The sequence below is a fragment of the Erinaceus europaeus genome, chromosome 17 (assembly GCF_950295315.1).
Source record: "Erinaceus europaeus chromosome 17, mEriEur2.1, whole genome shotgun sequence".
NCBI classification, from domain to species: domain Eukaryota; kingdom Metazoa; phylum Chordata; class Mammalia; order Eulipotyphla; family Erinaceidae; genus Erinaceus; species Erinaceus europaeus.
In genome coordinates this window covers 45,950,979-45,966,518 of record NC_080178.1, presented here as the reverse complement: position 1 = coordinate 45,966,518, position 15,540 = coordinate 45,950,979, and the positions used below count along the sequence as shown (strand labels likewise).

Here is a 15,540-nt window from a genome sequence, read left to right as displayed (position 1 = left end):
ACCTCACAGCACCTGCTGCCAAGGTGGCAGGGGTGAAGGCACCCAGCCTCACCTGAGCTGTGGTGCGCTGCCCTCACACCCGCCCACCCCCACATCCCTTTCCCTCACAGCCCTGATTTCAGGACAGCTGGTGAGAGTGCTCCCAGCCTAACTCTGGACTATGCATCTGACCTCAACCTCCAGCCTGCACCAGACCACTCTCATCCCTCCCACTAAACTTCCCTATCTCCCAGTCTAAACCCCTTGCCCAACCCTCCCCATTCCTCTATTCCAGCCCATCCCCATCCCACCCCTCCCCCCCTCAAATCCCACACCTCCCACTCTACTCCTCCCTGAACCTACCCCCTCCCCATTACCCCTCCCTCTCCACTCCAAACCTCTCCCATTCCATTCCCTCTCCCCCACTTTACCCCTCCCCCAACCCACCCCTCCCCACTTCACCCCCCATTCCCCTCACTCTCCCCCAGTCTACCACTCCCCAAACCCACTCCCTTCCCAACCACCTCTCTCCTCCCACTCCAACCTTCTCCATTCCACCTCAGTCCACCAACCTCCTTCCCCCCACTCCACCAGTTCCCTTCAGTCCAAGCCAACCCTTCTTGTCCACCAGTGCAGCCTCCTGTCCTCTAGGCTCACCCTTGACCCCATATCACTCAATTCCAGGGCAGCTGGGGAGGGGGACCCCAGCTTTACCCCCTAGCTGTGCAGTGCTGTCTTTATTCTCATGCCCTTGGCACCCAGTCCATGCTCCCCAGAGCATCTGCCAAAGAAGCTGGGGAAGAGGCACCCAGCCTCACCTCGCCTGGGGTGTATTCCTGCTTGTGCATGTACCCTCCTTGTGTGTCACCCCCGTCCTTTTCTAAAAAAGCACAACCTCCTCTTGGAATTCATGTTAAAATAATAAAGCATTTCTATGTGCCTGCTTGCTCTTAATCTTTTTTTTTTTTCTCATCAAGACTTAACCACTATGGGCTGACTTTTTGAGAGACAGAAGCAGCACTGAATTTCCCTCAATTCTGTGGGTGCCAGGTTTGAACCAGGGTCATGCACATGACAAAGCAGCACACTGTTTTAGTGAGCTATTTTTCCAGTCCATAGTTCTTTGTCTAATGTGGTGCCTTGTTCGAGGTGGAATCCAGGGGCCTCATGCCTGCTCATTGTGACTGAGCTACCTTCCTCGGACAACCTGTAAGTCTGTATGTTTTAGAGAGAAGACAAGATCAAACTACTGTCCCACCATCCATGGAGCCCAATCCAAGGCTTCAGCCCTCCAGGGAATTCTTTCAGACAGAGGGAGAGCAGGAAAGACCCCAGTAGGGCAGCTTCCTCCACTGTGGTGGGGGTTGGGCTCTAGCAGGGTTGAGTGTAGGGCCAAGCAGGGTCTGTTCAGGGAAGCTTTTCTGCCAGCCTTCCACTGGCCTTTATCCAGGGTGCTCCCATGTAATGGTAGGTCTCCAACTCAGGGCCTCCTGCATCAAGGCTTTATCACAGCTCCCTCCTGGGTCCCTGCATGTAACAACTTTCTGTAGCTAATGGTAAGGAACCCAAGGCCCTGTGCTTGTGTAATTCCATTGCTCAGAGGCCTCCTGGCTTTAAATGTTCCACTGTGTCCAGAGGGGGAGAGAGACTAAAGTTACCCTAGCACCGGTCCCCTGACCATGAAGCTCCCCACCCCTTTTACCATTCATGGTACTCTCATGTGGTACAGGGGCTCGAACCCAGGGCCTTAGTATGAAGAGCTATTTTCTGCCTCTCTCCTCCAGAAAAGTTGCTTGTGAATCTGATCATGCCTCCCTAAGCCTGGACTTTTCTGAAGGAATGAATGTTCTGGAACAACCCCCAATCCCCATGAATCTTTAGCCCGAATCCAGGAGTCATGGGACAGAGCTATGCTTTGGGGACACTACACTGAGTGTCAGCACACTGGGAGATATGGAGAGACTAAGACCTGCACGAAAGGGGCCTGTTGTGGCTGAAAGATGGCAGTGTGGCTCTAGGCAGAGCAGGCAGCAGGGGTTTCCTGAGTGTCTGCTTCCTGTGTCATGCAGTATCATCACTGGCACACTCGATGTCAAGGATTGAAGTCAGGATCTCATGCTTGTGACTCGTGTATTTTAGTTACTGCTCCACCACTCTGCTCTCTCACTTCTCAGCTGCATGTCCTGAACCACTCTCCTCCCGTCCAAGTGACTCCCCACATGGCACACTTCTGTCCCCACCAGCAGCTATGGGCACTGTCAGGGCTGAGCTCCAGGTGGGGCTTTTAGATTTCTCACAAGCTTAGGTTCAGAGCTGGCAACAGAAAGTCTGGAGAAATCCTTAAGCCAGATGTTGAGGGAGGTTCTAAAAAGATGGGCACTTAGGGCCTGTGGGACAAGATGTCCCTGGGCTTCTGCTCTTGAGCAGAGAGTTTAGGGATAGACAGTGACAAGGACAGCCATCAGAGGTCATCTGTATTGTGGGTGTCCCTCCCTTGTCCCTGCCCCCAGCCCTGCAGAAATGGCATCAGACCATCTGCACACTCATGGCTTCCCTAGGCTAGGTGTAGCTGTCCAGTGAGAAGGAGTCGTAGTCAGGAGTGTAGACCAGGGAGAAAACAAACACCTCCTTGTCCAAGGGTTCCGGGCAGTAAGTGGCCAGGTTGTGCTTGTAGGCATATGTGAGGACCTGTGAGATGGTCGGGGTGGGGGATGAACGGCCGTTAGTGTGCCCCTAAGGAGGGCACCAGCTAGGGGAGCAGGGACAGTTAGGAGGACTATATACTATGAAGCTCCTCAATTCTAGGAAATGAAAAAACACAAATAATAATTGGGGCCAGGTAATCACACATCTGATTGAGCACATTTGATACAATGCCCAGTGACAAGGGCTCAGGCTCCCAGTCCCCATCTGCAGGAGGGACGCTGCACAAGTGATTGAGCAGTACTGCAGGCATCTCTCTGTCTCTATCTCCCTCTTCCCTTTCAATTTCTGATTCTATCCAACAAATATTGCAAATATTAAAAATGATTGGGGAAATAAATACTTCAGGTATATTCATAGAAGCACTATTTGCATCAACCCAAGTTTCGAAGCAACCAGATGCCCAATGACAGATGAGTCGCTAAGAAAGTGGAGCACTGGTGGAACACTGATCAGCTGTGAAAAATGACAAGGTCATCTCCTTTTCCTCATTGTGGATGGAACTTGAAAGAATCATGTGAAATAAGATCAGCCCCAAAGAGAAGGATGAATACTGGATGATCTCACTCACAGGCAGATCTTAACAGTCAAGGACAGCAAGGGAAAACAAGTAAAATTGAACTGAGTTTCATGTATTGCACAAAAACAGCAAAGGACTCTGGGGAAGGTTGTGGGAAAATGGCCGTGGGGGAGCTTGAAGGGAGGATTTCTGTTGCATGATGGAACAGAAGGACCTAAGTTAAGATTGAGAGTGTTCTGCAGGTGAGAGATTGCACCCATGTGTCAACAACTGTCCTGTAAACCACTATCCAGCCAACATAACAGTAAAAAATTGGTTTAATCAACAAAAAAGATGTAAGGTATATATGTATATGTATATTAATATAAATAACAATATAATAATGTCCTCAGCATTCCTGGAATCATCAAAGATAACTTCACTGCTCCACATTTGTTTTTTCCACCAGGGGCATTTCTGGGGTTCAGTGCCTGCATGGATCCACTCTGCCCTGTGGTTATTATTTTTTAATGAGACAGAGATAGTGATAGATAGAAGTGAGAGACAGAATTAGAGGGAGAGACAGAATTGGAGCCACCTGCAGCACTGCTCCACTGCTTATGAAGATGCCCTTGCAGATGGGGATCGTGGCTTGAACCTAGGTAACCTGTGCTCTCTACGAGGTGAGCTACCACCTGGCCACTCTGATTTACGCTTATGGCCTGGGCTCTCAGGTTCCATTTCTGGTTCCATACAGTTTTCTGTGTATACACATGTACATTAACACATATGTGCATGCATAAGATGCACATGTACACACATGTGCAGCTATGTCTTTCCATACCTGTGTGTGCACAAACATATGTGGGAGCACTGGGTGAGAGCATGGCTGACAGGAAGCAAGGAGGGGACAGCCCAGGTAGCACAGTTCCAGCTTCCTCTGCACCATTCTCCCCTCCTCTCCGCAAGCCACAGAGAAGGCCACTTGCCTCCCTGCCAGTGTCACAGGGCAGATGTCCTCATCTTGATGGCGATTCTCAGAGACACATCTCTGATGGAGCTGAGGGGCGGGTACTGTCTCCCCTGTGACAGGTGCTGCTCTGACACCTCCTGGACATTTTGCTGGGGGGGTGGGGTGGGGTGCTCTTGGGGAGGGGAGTAGGGAATGGGAAGAGAGAAAGAAGTTGAGTTTGGCCATTTCCAGAACAAAGCCAAAGTCTGAGCCTTGGCTTGGTGGGGGGTGGGGGGAGGTTGGCACTGACTAAACTCTCAGAAACACTCAGCTTCACTCACTACAACAGGGGGACACCAGCAGTTGAGTACAGGTCCCCCAAGCCCGAGGGTATGCCTTTCATGTGCCAGAGCTCAGCAGTCTCTCTCTCCCTCTCTCTCTCTCCCCTCATCAAAATAAATATTTAGTCAAATATAGCTGTTCTTATGAATGCCCAGAGTTGTCCAGAAAGAATCCATGAAGCACATCAGAGTCTTCTAAGAGTGGAAGCAGCCTAAATGTAATGATAAGCTGAGTAAGTACCAGGATATATATTCCATGGAATACTACTCTGCGTCCAAAAAAACTTGACATTGTGATCTTTGGGGCAACATGGATGGAACTGGAAGTGATTATGCAGGCTCTAGGTCCCAGAGCCTGCCTATTTCAGCCTGCCCACCTACCTGCCCTCCAGCTGCCCACCTGCCTGACCATTCACCTGTCCACTTGGATACCCACCCACTTGCCTGCCAGCCCCACAGCTCTTGGGTCATGTCCATGCCTCCTCCAGGCTCCCAGGCCCCAGGTCATCTTCCCCTGGAGGGCTCATCTGCCCGCCTGGTAAGGGCCTTCTGACCTGGATGTTGCAGTAGCACTGCTCAGCTGTGCACTCGGCCCTGCTGGTGGGGTTGCTCAGTGCGAAAATTATGGAGCGCTCATGGAAGGAGGCCATGTCCCTGAGGGAAAGCATCTGATAGATATCTTTTATCTTACTTATTTCACTAAGCATAATCAGGTGATTGACACAAACTCTCTCTTCTCAGTCCAATCCTACAATACTATAATATTTTATTTTATTTTATTCTATTTTTTGCCATCAGGGTTCTTGTTGGGACTCTGTGTCTGCATACCTCCACCAGTGGCCCCTTTCCCCTATTTCCTCCAAAGAGAAACACAGAGATAAGGGGAACATTGCAGAATAACTCCAACTTTGGGAATCTCCCCTCCTGCTGCCTCTCCCTTTGGTGACATGGGACTTGAACTCAGGCCTTTAAGTCTGGTCACGTGTGCACTCTGCCAGGAGGGCCCCTGCTGTCCCCATAGTCCCAAGACTTTTACCCAGTAGCTGCTCAACAAAAAACGTGGCCTGAGCAAAGAGCTTTGCCAGCATGGAGTCTCAATACCTCCGAGCCTGGCCGACCCTCCTACCTATGATGGTTGTGGGCTTCACTTGCTGCACCACCTCCTCCAAGGAGCCCATCTCAGCATGGTCCTGGGCAAAAGTCTCTTTTTCAGGGCTCAGATGGCTCCTCCCCTGCAAAGACAGAAAGAAAGGGTGTAGCTGTGAGGAACCTGGGGAGAGTTGCTGCATTTGAGCCACAGAGAGCACTCTGTACTTCTTTCTGAGAGAGAGAAATAGAGAGAGAGAGAGAGAGAGAGAGAGAGAGGGACACACACTCACACACACACACACACACACACACACACACACACACACAAGGGTAGCCATCACAGCATCAGAGCTTCTCCCAGTAATGACACCCTCCCATGTGGTGCTAGGGTTTGAATGTGATTCAAGTGCATGGCAAGGCATACACCCTGCCCACTGAAATATATGGCTCTCAGATGCAGGTGTCCATGGTACTTATACTTTAGTATTATTATTATTGCCAGTAGTGTTATTGCCCAGGCTCAGTGCTTACATAACTCCACTACTCTTGGTGGTCACTATTTCCTTGTTCCTTTCTTACCTTCCTCCTCCCTCCTCCTTTTCTTTTCTTTTTTCTCCCTTTCTTTCATGGAGACAGAGAGTGACAGAAAGGGAGTAAGGAGAGACATCTTCAGCCTGTTCTATAATTTGGGAAACTTTTCCTTTGAAGGTCAGTACCAGGCACTTGAAACCTTGAACTCAGGTTCTCACAAATGGGAACCTTTGTGCTCTACCAGGTGTGCCACCTCCTAGCCCCAGTTTTTACATTTTCATCTCTGACCTTTGAACAGTCTCGTGGGTCCCTCTCCCCAGTTTTCTAAGCTAGTGGAATCTGGGACTTGAGTTCAGGCTCTAAGTGACATCTGAGTGGGGTCACTCTGTGCTGCAGGGTAATTATCTTTCTCTCTCCTTTTCCCCTTCCTATTTCTCTCTATCTCTTCCTCTCTACATAAAAAAGGCAGCCAGGACTAATGAAGCAGTGTAGGCACCGAGCCCCAGTGGTAACCCTGGTGGCAAAATCAATCAAGCCATCAATCCAAATAAAGAGCAGGCCCTGCCCTCATCCTCCTCCTCTCTCTCCTGCCTGCCAGACTTGCCTCCTCACAGGTGAGCACCCCATCTCCAGCTACTGTAAGATACCCCATGTCTTGCCCCCAGGCCAACCCACCTTGACAATGAGTCCCCTGGAGTCCACCATCCAGATCTTCTTGGTGGCCTCAGCCGCAGGGATGCCTTCCTGCTCCAGGGCCATGACCAGGAGGTGAGTGATGCCCAGGGCAGCCTGGGGGTGCCATACAGGACAGGCTCAGACCCAGGGAGGCAGCAGCCAGCCCTCCTCCCTCCACACCTGGGAGACGCAAGGATCCTCAAATGAGAGAGGGTGCTAAAAGCCCATAGGTCTGGATGTTCCTCCAATGCAGTGCCCGTGCACATGGCAAAGGAGCGCAGTGTCCAGATGAGGCATCGTGCCAGGCTGCCTCTAGGCTTCTCCATTTCCTGGCAGCACCTACAACCCCGACTCCTCCCCGCTTCCTTGGAAGACGAACACATGGCTAGAGAGCCGGCTTCTGGTGACCCACAGAGCCGCAAGTATCCCAGCCACTGCCATGGAGGCTGTGCCTGTGACAGAGCAGAGTGAGCTCAGCTACTTGGTGGGGGTGGGGGGTGCCCCGTGTGTCCAGCTGGCTCCTAGAGAGACTGAGGAAGACCTAATTAACAGTCTGTTATGTAAAGACAGAAGCTGCTGTGTAGCCCTCCCACTCAGAAGCAAACATAGTAATGGACCAGATCAAATAATGATAATCTTGTGGATATTAAAACCAGTGAATGGGAACCAGAAGAGAAGAGGGGCTCTTTAGGGAGAGGTAGGAAACCAGGGTCAGGGGATGCTGATTTTCTTTCTCCCAATAAACCCCGCCCCCCAAACACACACACCAGCCCTTTATATTGATTTGCTGTGTGGGGACTCAAGCACAGTCTTTGGCCTACATTTTTATCCCAGTGGATCACCAGGGCCTTACACTACTGCAGACAGGGGAGAAAAGATTCGAACATGAATTTACAGCTTGGTTTGCAGAGCATTTAGATTGTCTGGGGACCTAGTAGGAGTAGGTCTCTTGGGCTGATGAAATCATACTCAACTCAAAGAAACTTCCAAAGCCAAGTCAGGGAGTCACAAATCTGAACTCACAGATCTTATGACACAAAAGATAGATATCTTTCCCCGAATGACAATAGGCCCTCGAAATCCAGCAAAGAAGTCTCTGGTCCCCTTTTTTGGATAGGTATTTCCCCAGAGCCCTCTTTAATGTTGATCTCTTGGAGTCTAAAGATGTGTTTCTGCCAACTTGATGATTTTTTGAGCGCCTGTAAATCTTCCCTAGAAGAATTCCAGGGTTTCCTCAGCCTGGGAACCTATTTCAGCACAGCCTTCTGCCTCTTGGAGGAGGGATTGTGCTCTGACCAGCAGATGGCTCAAAGACCATCATCAGAACAGCCCCAAGGCAGGGCCTTGGTGCTGGGAGTGGAATGTTCTCTCTGGTGGCTGGAATCTGAATAACCCTGACAGTATCCACTGCCAAGGTGCTCTCTGCTCTACTGACAGGCAATTTGCTCCCCCAGGTCACCAAATATAATTTTCCTAGACTTCTGAGCAGCACCTTGACCTTTGACCATTGGTACTCTCTATATCCAGCAGTGTATGTGGCTTCCTGAGCCCCCCAACCCCTTGGCTGCCTAGCTGGCTTTGGGTGTTCTCCCTGGGGTGCCTTTGGAGGAAAAAGTTACTCCCCCCACAACACACAGTTCAGCCCAGAACCTCAAAGGCTGAACAACAAGTCTTGAGCTCTACAACAGAAGGTTTGTTTTTTTCTCCAACATTGACTTTCATGGGGGTTGGGGGTGGCTCTTGGGTGACATATTAAGGACTTAGAAAGGGGGGATCAGAAGTCGGCTCACCCTGTAGAGTGTACACATTACCATATATAAGGTCCTGGGTTCAAGTCCCCCAGCCACCCTAAGGGAGCTTCTGCAGAGGGGTGGGGGCTTCTCAAGTGGTGGAACAGTACTGTGGTATCTCTCCTTCCCTTGAAGTCTTTCATTCTCCATCTCAAGGAAAAAAATGGTCATTGGGAGTAGTGGAGTCAGGCAGACACTGAACCCCAGTGATAACCCTGGTGACAAAGAGAGAGAGAGAGAGAGAGAGAGAGAGAGAGAGAGAGACCATAGCACCTCCAGTGTGTGGGGGCTGGGCTCAAACCTGAGTTGTGCACAGGAGAAAGGAGTGCACTATCTGAATGAGCTGTTGTGCCTGTCTCCTTCAAAGCCTCCCACCTTAACCATGTTTCTTTCAAATATGTATATGTATTTCATATATATGTAGTTTATCTTTCTTGCTAACATTTATTTATTTATTTACATTATTTATTTTATCTGATAGAGCAGAGAGAAACTGAGAGGGGGGAGGTAGAGAGAACCTCCAGCACTGCTTCACCACCTACGAAGCTTTCCCCTTGCAGGTAGCGACAGATTGAGGACTTGAACTTGGGTCCTTGCGCATGATAATAAAGCCCTTAACCAGGTGCACCACCACCCAGGCCCCAATACTTCATATATCTGTATGTATGTATTTCAAATATGTATATTCAAGAGGGATTTCATTATTTATCCATTTATTTTTTAAACAAAGCACTGCTCAGTTCAAACTTATGGTTCTGCTGGGATTGTACCTGTACTTCAGAGGCTCAGGAGTGAAAACCCTTTTGCAAAACCACTGCAATGTCCTTTCAGGATGCTAATCCCCAGATTCTTGGTCACCTGACAAACCCTTCAGATCAACTAGGGAATGAGGGCTGAATAGGGAGCCAATGTGGCCTCCAGTTGAACCATTTATTGTAGAAGGTGGGCTTGTTGGAAGCTAGCCATAGTGACTGGCCAGCTGTCCCTGTGGGCCCATTGTCAGCCCCGTGTCACAGTGAGGCTGAGTTGGGTCACTTAATGGAAGCCACAAGTGGCCACTGGGAGGCATAAAGGTGATGGGACCTGATGTGCCCTCCCCCATCTACCCCTATAGATACAGGGACCAGGGAGAAACCAGGGAAGACCAGGTGGGCTTCCCTCTCCCCAGCCTAGTGCAGAGTTACTGGACTCCAGCAAGGACTCTCCTATCACCACCCCCTTTTTGGTGTCTTCTGGGACATTCCTGGTCCCAAACAGACCAGCAGTAGTCCCCAGAGTCAGAGCTACGTATTTCCTCCCAAATTCTGCAGTGAGTCTACCCAAGGATGAAGGACACAGGCCCCCACCCCTACTTCCCAACCTCAACCCCCGGACTGCTTTACTTGGCCTGTTCTGACTCAGCATGCTGGCAGCTCTGCCGGGACCAGAGAGAAAGGCAGGAACATCTGGTGCAGCATGCCCAGACACTGGACTGGCAGTGAGCATGGATGCTCCCCAGAGAGTCCTGTCCCTGTGGAGTGTCCTCTATCTGCAGTCACAGGCCCTAGGGACATCTTTCTAGTCCCCACTGTTGAGGACCCCTCTCTGGATCCTCCTTGGCACTTCCAATCCAGGTCGTGCTTATCAGTGTCTACTAGAAGCCCCTCCCAACCCCTGGGGTCTTCAAGGCCACCAGAAAGGGGACACACTACTCATAGTTCGTCATTCCCTGTAAATGCAGACATGACAGACATATGGTTGAGAGAGAGAGAGAGGAGGGACATCTGCCATACTGCTTCAGTACTCATGAAGCTTCCTGCTGCAGGTGAGGACTGGGGGCTTGAACTTGGGTCCTTGAGCATGATAACCTGTATGATCTACTAGCCATGCCACCATAGGACCCCTATATATTAAGTGCTTTAAACATTTACTGTATCTGCCCCAGGTCTTTGTTAGCTTCTTCTGTGGAGAGAGGCTGAAACTGTAGCTCACTACCAGCTTGTACTAGCTGGTTGCATTATTTAGAATGCCCTTTACATGTTTCATTCCTTTTTTTGGTCACCAGTGTTCTTCATAGGGCTCAATGCCTAAATTATATATATATATATATATATATATATATATATATATGGTATGATAGACGTCAAGAGACAGAGATAGATTAAGAGTGAGAGAGATAGAAAGAGGAGAGACACCATGGCACTGCTCCATTGCATGAAGCTTCCCTCTTGTAGGTGCTCCCATATGGTGTCCAGAGGCTCGACCCTGCGTCCTTGTACAGTCACAGATATATGCAGTCATGTAATACTCATCTCCCTGGATGCAGCTATGGTCTCCAAGGAGCAGTGGTTTAGCAAAGCCCCAGCACTCTCTCCCAGGTCACAGGGAAGCCTGAGTCATGAGGCAGTGGAGCCACAGTGGCACGCTGGCAGCAGGTGGTCCTGTGTGAGGGAGCCAGTCCCAGATACTCAGTCCCAAGGCAGAACCTACCTTGGATGTCATCACTGAACATGCAGTACTTTTCTCAGTCTTGTTTAGCAGACGGAAAGCATTGGCACTGGCCAAGTCCTCAAACTGGATGAGGCAGTGGATTCCGTATCTGAGTGGAGAAGTCAGTGAGAGTATATGCTACTATGCAAGAGGTCCTGGGTTTGAACCTCAGCCACAACATGTGGGCAAATGTGGATGGGGAGGGACTTCACAAGTAGTGGACCAGCACTGTGGTTTCTCTTCTCTCTGTGTCTCTCCTCTCTATCTCTCTGTCACTCACCCTTTATCTAGAGGAAAGAAAATAAAAAGCTTCTGTGAGCTGTGGAGCTGTGCAGGCACTGAACCCCAGCAATGAGTTGAAAGGGTGAGATACTGAAAGGGATAGAGAGCTAGTGAAGGGGAGACACCTCCACAGCACTGCTCCTCTGCACAGGAAGTGTCTCCCCTGCAGGTGCTCACACACAGTGGCCTGGGATTCAAACCAGGGTCCTCTGGCCACGTAACATGTGCACTCTACCAGACAAGCCCCCTAGTGCCTTGTTGCTCCCTATTTTTTGTTTGGGGTGGGGGCATGAAACAGAAAGAAACAGCACTGGTCCACCAGGCATAAAGTGCCCCTGGTGTTGTGATGCTCTCACGTGGTGCTGGGGCTTGAACCCAGCACTTGCAGCTACTCCCAGCTTCTTGAAGAGTCCCTGAAGAGCCACTGAGACACGCAGTTCATTCAGTTCCTCATCCTGTGTCAGGGTGCTCTGCCCCAAGAGAAGCCAGAGCACTGTGGGAGGTGCTGGCTTATTTAGGCCAGAGGACAACCTCTCTGGGCATTTCTGGATGACATCCCTCTGGCTCTTCTCCAAACATCTACCACATTCCTGCCCCTTTGAGCCTCAGTCTCATGTGTCCTCCTCAGCATACTCGTCCCTTCAGATACATTTTCAGCTCCTTTTTCTGGATCTTTCTTTTTGGCTCCAAGTGTGTGTGTGTGTGTGTGTGTGTGTGTGTGTGTGTAGCTGGTCGATGTGATTTGGGGCAAGACAGAGCAAGAAACTCACTGGCCTTAGCTGGGCTTCCCCTGGGCAGTTCTCCACAGAGTGAGGGCACCCACATTCCAGGGAGGAGATGTCCCCTCATTAATCTCACAGCCAGTATCCACAGGACCTGCTCACTCACTCAACCTGGCCCCAGGTAGGGGTGAGGCATCCTGAATGCTAGAACCTTTTGTGGGAAGGACACATTTCCCCTCCACTCATAACATCCTGAAGCCTGCCTCCAGTCAGAACAGCTCGGGCCTGGAGGTTTCCCTCTTTGGACTTTAGATGCTGGGTTCCCTCCCCTATGTGCCTCAGGAACCACCCAAGCCCACACCCCACACACACTCACCACTGATGGCCCTTACTGTCTCTGAATTCAGAGGTGAGGTCAGCTCAGTTAATTGTTTCTTTGTTTAAATTTTGACACAGGGTTGGTCCTGGAGCTTGGTGCCTGCACAACAAAACCGCTGGTTCTGGCAGTCACTTGTTTTTCTTCCTTTTTGTAAGTTATAACTTTATTTTATTTATTTATTGCTGGATAGATACAGAAATTGAGAGAGGAGAGGGAGATAGAGAAGGAAAGAGACAGAGACACACATGCAGCTTTATTTCAGTTCTTGTGAAGTTTTACCGTGCAGGTGGGGACCAGGGGTTTGAACCAAGATCCTTGCACACTGCAGTGTGTGCTAAACCAGGTGCACCACTGCCTGCCTCTCTCCCCAACTGTTTTTCTTTTAGTTACTTGTTCAGAGGTAGAGACAGACAGACAGAAGAGAGACACTGGAGCATAGCTCCTAACTTTTCCCTCCCATCCACACCTGCAGGACCATCTTTTCCTTTCTCCTTTTATTTCTTCCTTCCTTCATTTCTCTCTCTCTCTCTCTCTCTCTCTCTCTCTCTCTCTCTCTCTCTCTGTCTTTCTTCCTTCCTTCCTTTCTCTCTTTCTCCCTCCCCTCCAACATTGCTTAGCTCTTGTTTATGGTGTGATTGGGGGTTGAACCTGTGACCTCAGAGCCTCAGGCAGGAAAGTATTTGTGTAGAAACCCTGTGCTATCCCCCCAGCCTTATGTTTCTAAGAATTTATCCTAAGAAGATAATCAGGATGGAACACAAACACTGATCCGTAGATACTCAGTGCTAGAACTGGGTTTCTATTTGCCAGGAGATGAGAAACCAGTTGTGGGAGGGAATTTCTTTATGGAACTCTGGATACACCCAGTCCCTGAAGAGCCACTGAGACACGCAGTTCATTCAGTTCCTCATCCTGTGTCAGGGTGCTCTGCCCCAAGAGAAGCCAGAGCATCTGATCAAATGACACCTTTCAGCAGGGAGGCAAAGGATACAGCTTAATGGTAATACTAAAAAAAAACCATGCTTGAGGCTCCAAGGTCACAGGTTCAATCCTTAGCACCAACAATAAGCCAGAGCTGATTGGTGCCCTGGCAAAACAAACAAACAGACAGACAGACACAAGCAAACAAACAAAGCAATGACACAGTAGGACAAAAGGTAACTTGGGAGGGAACTCAGAATACACATGACCTTGAGAACAGCTGAATTCTGGTGGCTGGGAAAAGGCATCTTAGGCCTTAAGGATGGCTTTGGTGGAAAAAAGACTGAAGAAAAGAGTCTAGAATGGGAACCACTATTCTACTTTCACCACTTCTCTTCATGTTCTCCATGACTTTAGCTTTTTGGAACCAGGACTAAGGCATGGGTAATTTCATTGCCCAGGACCACATTTTTCAGAAAGAGAGAGAGAGAGAGAGAGAAAGGAAAAGGAGGAGGTGGTGAAGAATGAGTAAAGTCATCACAGCACCTGAATTTCCCCTGGTGCCAAGCATCCCTGTGTGGTGTGGGGGCTCACACCTGGGCCAGGCCCTTGTCCTACTTGGTCTGGCTTCTTTTCCTGGTTCCTTTTAATTTGATGTTTTATTAGTGACTTAATAGTGTGCTACAAAATCATAGGATAATAGGGGTCTAATACCATACTACCCCTACCATCAGAGTTCTGTGTTTCCATCCCTCTCCAGTAGAAATTGCTATAGTTCTGAGGTCATAGGTGTCGGTTGAGTATATTTTCCTCTCTCTCTCTCTCTCTCTCTCTGTGTGTCTATATATAGGTGTGTATGTAGTTATATTTTTGCCCATTTTTATTCATTTTAATTATTTATTCACTTCCTTTCTAAGTCACACCTACACCTATTACTTCTTCCAAATGTCCTCCCTTTTTCCCCTTTTCTCCAAGATAAGCAAAAAAGTACCTGACTTCCTCTGGTTTTTGAGATTCTCTTCCCTCTCAGTGATGGTATAGAAATAAAGATACTTGGTGACAAACATTTCAGGTCCCAGTGGAATTCAGGTCATCTTCCCCTAACATTTTCCCCCTCTGGGAGTAAGAACCAAAATTCTTTTTGGGGCAACAAAGGGGTTCTGGCTTCTGTAACTACTTCTCTGCTGGACACATATGTTGCCTGGCCTGGCATCTCTCTCTCGCTCTGTCTCTCTCTCTCCTTCTCCGATGTGGCCTGTGCAGAGGAGGTGCCCTGAGGCAGAAGCATCCCTGCCCTTGTGACTCAGGTTGGGGCATTACCTGGTTGTTGGTGCTCACATCCAGCATTACAGGCAGGCACTGGTGTAAGTTGATGCCCCCACATGCTGTGTATAGTGCCAGCTTTCCCACAGGGATGCACATGCCATAGGTGCCCCAGGCCAAGGATGCGTTCCCCATCTGTCACCACGACACCTGCAAGACAGGGGGAATGCTTCTGCAGTGGTCCTCCTCTGGATGCCAGCCTACTTGAGCCAGCGTAGGACTCTGACCCCTTGACTCCCCTCTGAGGATTTGTGGTTTCTGCAGGCTCAGTGGAGGGAACCCATCTGTCATCATCCTTCAGAAAAACCAAGGTTACCATGCACCAGGATATGGGTTCAAACCCTCAGCCCCCACTATCCCTGGAAGCCTTTCTCTGGCCCACTCTAACTCTGTCAGGCCTATCAGGTGTGTGAGCCTGTCTTAGCTAAGACAGGATGACTCTTCCCTTGGTGCTGCGGTGGCTTTCTTTCTGGTCCAGGCTGAGAGGACCCAGTGCACCACAAAGTAACAGCACAGAAGAGAAGAACCCTACCTTAATGTCATCCTCAGGCAGAAGTTGAGCATGGTGGCAATGTGGCCCTTGTCATGAATGGTGATGAACAGCCCACTATGGGAGACACAGCCACAGTCACCAGAGGGCGCCAGAGGCCAGGCATGCTAATCACCAGGCTCTGTCCTCAGGCCTGTCTAGAGGTTATCATTTAGGAAGCCACATCTTGAGTGCAAATGGCCTCCCACTAGACTGTTTATTCTGTGGGGCCAGAAAACACCTGTCTTCTCACTGGCACCACAACCATAGCCTACCCTACCATCACCCTCCACAGGGCACTTGTGAGCTTGTTGGATCCAGGACACTCACATACATACAAGTGCACTGGTCTGCAT

General features: G+C 49.7%; 1 pseudogene; it reads right to left on the bottom strand.

Moving 5' to 3' along the window:
- Nucleotides 1-2,538: 2,538 nt before the first annotated feature.
- On the bottom strand, nt 2,539-14,790 carry LOC132533728 (NADP-dependent malic enzyme, mitochondrial-like; annotated as a pseudogene).
- Between the last annotated feature and the right edge of the window lie 750 nt (nt 14,791-15,540).